The sequence below is a fragment of the Pinus tabuliformis genome, chromosome 6, assembly GCF_031772625.1.
Source record: "Pinus tabuliformis cultivar Carrire ecotype Pingquan chromosome 6, CPIR1, whole genome shotgun sequence".
Lineage (NCBI taxonomy): Eukaryota > Viridiplantae > Streptophyta > Pinopsida > Pinales > Pinaceae > Pinus > Pinus tabuliformis.
The window spans coordinates 1,926,522,712-1,926,528,711 of NC_142292.1; positions in this window are offsets into that span (position 1 = coordinate 1,926,522,712).

The window sequence follows — 6,000 nt, forward strand, 5'->3', positions numbered from 1 at the left end:
TGAAACCAAACCCATCAACTCAGTGGAACTGCATTTGAGGTTGTAGCATAGTAGGTATGCATCCAATCATGTGGGGGGCTACCTGAAGGGCCACCCCCTCATGAGGTATGAAACATCTCACACACACCCAGGAATCACTAGTACAATCTGCTACATCACTGCAACGTCAAGTGTATGGATCACGAACATGAAATGATCAAGTCAAAGGGAAATAATGAGACCCTCTACTCGATCCAAGGCACTGAACAAGAATGGAAGCTGGAATCGAGATACACCACCCTCTAGGCCGTTCTTCTAGAATAAATGAGCTGATGTTGACAGAATAGGGCTCGCAATAGATGTGGCAATGAGGATCCTCAACTAAAGCAAGAGGGAAAATAGTAATGTGACTGGTGGACCAATACCATGGATAATGGGTAAATTGGACTAAGGGACAAATAGATGACTTCTGTTGTCAGAGCATAAAATGCATGGTTGACTTGACAGCAATTGACTCAACCCTGAAGGGGATGGGGACAATATGACTAGGGTCCAAAATGGGCAACACGGGATGAACTATATGTAAATATGGATGGAATACTATGACATGATATGATGGTACATGAAATAGACTCCAAGAATGCAAGGGTGACTCATCGGGTATGCTCTTAACAAGGGTGACTCAATGACACTACCGCATAGACTAGGCCCACTGGGGACCATGAAAACATGAGTAAATGATGGTTACTCACGAAAAAAATCAACATATGGTATGAAATGTATTAAGAGGAGGTGGACCTTAGAGTACAAGTGTTGCTTTGTGAAGAAATTCGATTTTGGGAGGCGACGAAGTGACCTTTCTTTGAAAAATGACTTCCTGGTGAAGTGTCAAATCATCATATGAAGTGATGCAACCTACCTAAATGTAGGATAGAAATAAATACGCACAAGTCAATTAGACATGCTATGGGTAAAATTTCTTGAGGTAGAGTGCAATCTAAGGATTGGGAAGGAGTTGGCCTTTGAAATTCTCTAGGAGATATGGCCCTTTACCTAAGTCCTTACGAATGATGTAAGGTCCTAGCCATAATGATTCAAACTTCCCATGCCCCATGGTATCGTGGGCCTAGTCATACACCAAAACAAGATCACCTTCATGAAATGGATGAGGGTTGACTTTTCAGTCATATTGAGATTTGGTTCACTTCTTGGCTACTTCAACGGTTTACAAAGAAACACGACGGTCTTTAGGGGAGCGTTCAAGCATGAAAAGTCTTTGTTCTAATGGTTGGGTGTCACGGAGAAGTTTGACAGCTAGGTGGAGGGAGGGATCTCACACATGATTGGTAAGACTTCCTCCTCATCAAAGATAAGGTGCAAAGGAGTAAACCTGGTGGCGGTTTTAACAAAATTTCTATAGGTCCACAAAGTTGGGAAGAGCATAAGGTGCTAGTTGGTCTTGTTCTTATTCACAGTCCGCTGAAGCATTGTGTTGAGGATATTGTTGAATGCTTCAACTTATCCATTACCTTTGGGGTGATAAGATGATGAATACTAGTGTTGGAAGCCCAACATTGAGGATAGTTCACGCAATACCTCATCCTCAAAATGTTGGCCATGGTTAGAGACCAATTGTTTCAGAACCCCAAATCGAGCGATAACATGGTTAAAAAAGAAAAGGGTTGTGGTAGCCACTGTTTTATTGAACATTGGCATGGCCTCAGCCCATTTGGTAAAATAATCAACCGCCACAATAATATACTTATGGTTATTAATATATGATGGTCGACACTCCATAAAGTCAATGGCCCATTTATAGAAAGGACCAATAGTTATGACATGGTGGAGGGGGGTCGGTGGGGCTCTTGCCTTTGGGGCAAAATGTTGACAATTGGGGCAGTGTTTGACTACCTCAATGCAATCACTGAAGAGAGAAGGCCAAAAGTAACCAACAGGCATGAGTTTCTGCGCAGTGGCTAAACTGGAGAGGTGACCACCACAAGTGCCACTATGACAGGCATTTAGAACTTGTTCTACTTCAAGATGGGTGAGGCAACGATGGAGGATAGAATCCACACTGCGATGATAAATGTCATCACCAATGAGGATGTAGCGAGGGGCTTGGTATTGAATCCATCGTCACTCATCATGGGTAAGATGGGGAGCGAAATTTTGGGTTCTTAAATATGTGATAATATCTTCGTAACAAGGATCACCTAAAGTGATGAAAAACAAGTGTTCATATGGGAACCTGTCGTTAACTGACGGATCACATGCATCAATGGATAATTCAGAAATAAGTTCAATGAGGACAAAACCTTTCTTAATTTTAGGCATAACAAACTCGAGATCGAATTCTTGGAGGATGATGATCCAATGTGCATACTTCCCATTGATGATATGTCGACTCAATAGGAAGGTCATGGGGTTGGATTTTGTGATGACCATGGTGGCATGTGTGAGGATATAGTGATAGATCTTTTAGATGGAAAACATGATAGCTAGCACCAACTTCTCTTAATGGGAGTAGTTCACAGGGGGACCTACTAAGTTCTTAATAACATAATAGATAACATTCTCATTCTGATCCTCATCTTCTTGAATAAGAGCCCCAACGACCGAATGGGTGGAAGTTGAGATGTATAAGATGAAGTCCTTGGTGAAGTTGAGGGGACTAATCAAGGGTACGAAAGTGAGAGCATGCCTCAGGGAATCAAAATACTATTAAGCATGGTCATCCCAAATGAATGGAATGATGGAGAAAAGGAGTATAAGAAACCTGTGCGTAGTGGTCGCATAATCAAGTATGAACCTGAGAAGGAAGTTGCCTTTGCCTTGAAGGCTTTGTAATTAGCACAATGTACGGGGAGGTGGGAGTTCAAGAATGGCTTGAACTTTCATGGGGTCAAGAGTGATGTCGTATTTTGACATAATGAAGCCTAACAGACAACTGATAGGAACACAAAAGACACATTTCAATGGATTAAGGCGAATGCTATACTTGCAGCATCAGAGAAAAATGGTGTGCAAATCGTGAATATGTTGCGCCCGATACCTCAAATGAGCAGTGAGATCGTCAAGGTAAGAAAGGATAAGTTGCACCAAGTCATGGAAGCAGTATGACATGGCCCACTAAAATGTGGCTCCAGCATTTTTTAAACCGAATAGCATGACCTGATATGCAAAGGTTCCCCATAGACTAATTAACATTGTCTTTAATTAATTGACACGACGGATATTGATCTGTTTGTACCCATAGAATCCATCCATGAAGGATAGAACCTTGTGCCCCACACACTCATCAATGATCTAGTCAATAAAGGGTGTGGGAAAGGATTCTTTGGGATAGGCTTTGTTTAGGTTGTGAAAATCTATGCTGACACAAATGGTCCTTGCTTCTTGAGAACAAGAATCGGGTTGGATACCCATCTGGTATACTCAATGGGATAGATGAAATCCACCTGCTTGAGCTTATAAATTTTGGATTTATGGCCTCACATCGAGAAGGGTGGATGGGTCTCAACTTCTACCAGACAGGGGTGGCATCGGGCCGTGTGTCGATATGGTGTTCAACAATGACGGGATCAAGTTCGGGCATCTGAGAATAGGACCAGGCGAAAACATCACAAAGTTATTTAAAGAACTTGGTGTAAGCTTCAATTTATTATGGGGTGCACTGTGACCCCAAGGTAATGTTTTCCTCGACCCCTGGTTGATCTGAAATGTTGATTTTCATAGTAGGAGAGATGTTGGCCATGTCCCTTCTTTAAAAGCATCTGGGGTAGGTATGGGATTCCGAAACCAATCGACTTCACCATGGATGAAGTGTTTTGATTCCACAACCTACTAGTCATGGGACTGCTATGGCAGGAAGTATGCGTGGTGGTGCACATCATCCCAAGGGTAATCAGGGGTAGAAAAAGCTTCCATGATGTCCTCATCAGAATGGAAGATGGGTAGACGAGAGGAAGACTGCCTACATGATGTGACGGTTTTACCTTGTGCATCATCCTGAGGAAGAAGGTTCACACAAGCATTGTCTGAAATGGTAGACGATGATCTAGTAGATAGAGGGTCTACAGATGTTGAGATGTGGGATTCTATTGAAGGAGGTTTTACATAAGCATGTGCAGAAACCTCTGAGAGGTTGTCCTTCAACGAACTCAAGGATGATGCCCGTAACATGCAAATGATCATAGAATTAATCTCTGAGATGATAGGGGGAGTACCATGGAAAGAACCCAACAAAGAGGAGTCTTTATAGATTCCAGGTGAAATACTAGTGGTAAGAATTGAAGTTTGTTTATCAAACATTGACGAGATAATGGACTCGGGGAAGGTCGCGGATGTCGGCTTGTAGTAAGTCAACTGATCAATGGTAATGATCTTCCCTTCATGGGGGAAGCACATCTTGTGGAACATCGTAGACGTGATCGCTGAAATAGAATATGTGTAACTACGAACTAAGAGAATATTATAATCAAATGGGGCATCATTGACTTCAACATCAACATGGATAGTCTTTCCTGCAAGGGTCACCGAATAGTTGTGGTACATGCCGAGGGGCTGGCAGGAGTGTCCATCCTAAGAATGCAAGTGATGGTGGAGGGGGACAACTCAGGTGACTTTAGTTCTTTCCATATAGAAGCAGACATCACACAAGTGGATGCACCTTCATCAATAATGCATCTGGAGATGATGGCATTACGAATTCTAACTGGTATCTAGAAAGCAACCAATGAAGGTAATGGGTGTTTCTTTGATGTGTCAACCAAGAAGACAATCAAACAATTGCCAGAAGGATCCACTGCACCCAAGGCAATTAGTAGAGCTTTCTTTTGGAAAGGGCACAATTGGAGGACTTCCAGTGTTGACATGGTGGTAGGTGATTGCACCAAGTCGTCTACTATACTATATGTATGGGAAGCTCTCTTAGAACCTGCATTACGGTGTAATGGTCCCTTTGGGATCTTCAGAGTGGCCTCAAATTTAGGTTGATGGATCTGTAATCGACCATTTGGTGTCATAGGAGGCTCAACAGATACTTTGGTTTTGGACTCGGTAGCTGACAAAGTGGAGGGCTTGTCACATTGGTGCGACCAGTTTTGTAGCTTGATATTGGAGGGGCTGACCTCATCATAAGGTTCTCGTAGTCACTGGGACCAAAAGGTTGGGGGAGGTGGGATACTTGACCTAGCTGAGGTTGAGTAGAAACAAATCCTTGCCGAGGGAAAGGATTTTTTAGCACGTCTGGTTGAGGCGACATAGGAATTTGAGGTGATTGTTGACCTCAAGAAGTTTCTTGAGCTTCCCACATTTGGCACATCTAGGGTAAAAGAGGACACTCATGTGTATAGTGGCTATGTACACCACAACATGCATAAGTCTTATTCGTATGAATAACCTTGTTCTACTTGGGCTGGCCACCCTGTTGCTAGTAATTGGTGTTAGGTTGGTTCCCCAGGGGTTCACTAGGCTAGTTACCTTGGTTACCGTTGTTACCCTTCCGTCTATTCTTTTTCTTCGAATTTTTGGGATTGGTATCACTCTGCTATGCAAACACTTGTCCTTGAGGGGGAAGTGGTTGCTAGGGTTGAGGATGCATGGGATGCTACGACACTAATTTCTGAGAGGATGGAGTGCTTGACTGTGCATAGGGAGGAGCAACAGTTTGGTAGACAGGTTGGGGTATAGGAAACATATTTCTAGCTGGAGGGGCATAAGTGTTGGAGGAAGTGGTGCCCCCCTATGGGTAGACATAACTTGGCTTAGTATATGGTGAATAGTGTGAAAGGGATCCATTGATACATTCGGTGGGTATGATGCCCCTGGTGCATTGGAACTTCTAGAATGAGGGAGGTTTGGAATGATGATATAGACATAACTAGATTGTGCATAAATCAGACCATATCTCAAAGCAATATAGAGCACTTCTTCCTCTATCTAAGGAAAACTGGATGCAACATATTTCCCAATGGGGGATAAAAGGATCTTAAGAAACCAATCTAGATAGGCATGGTC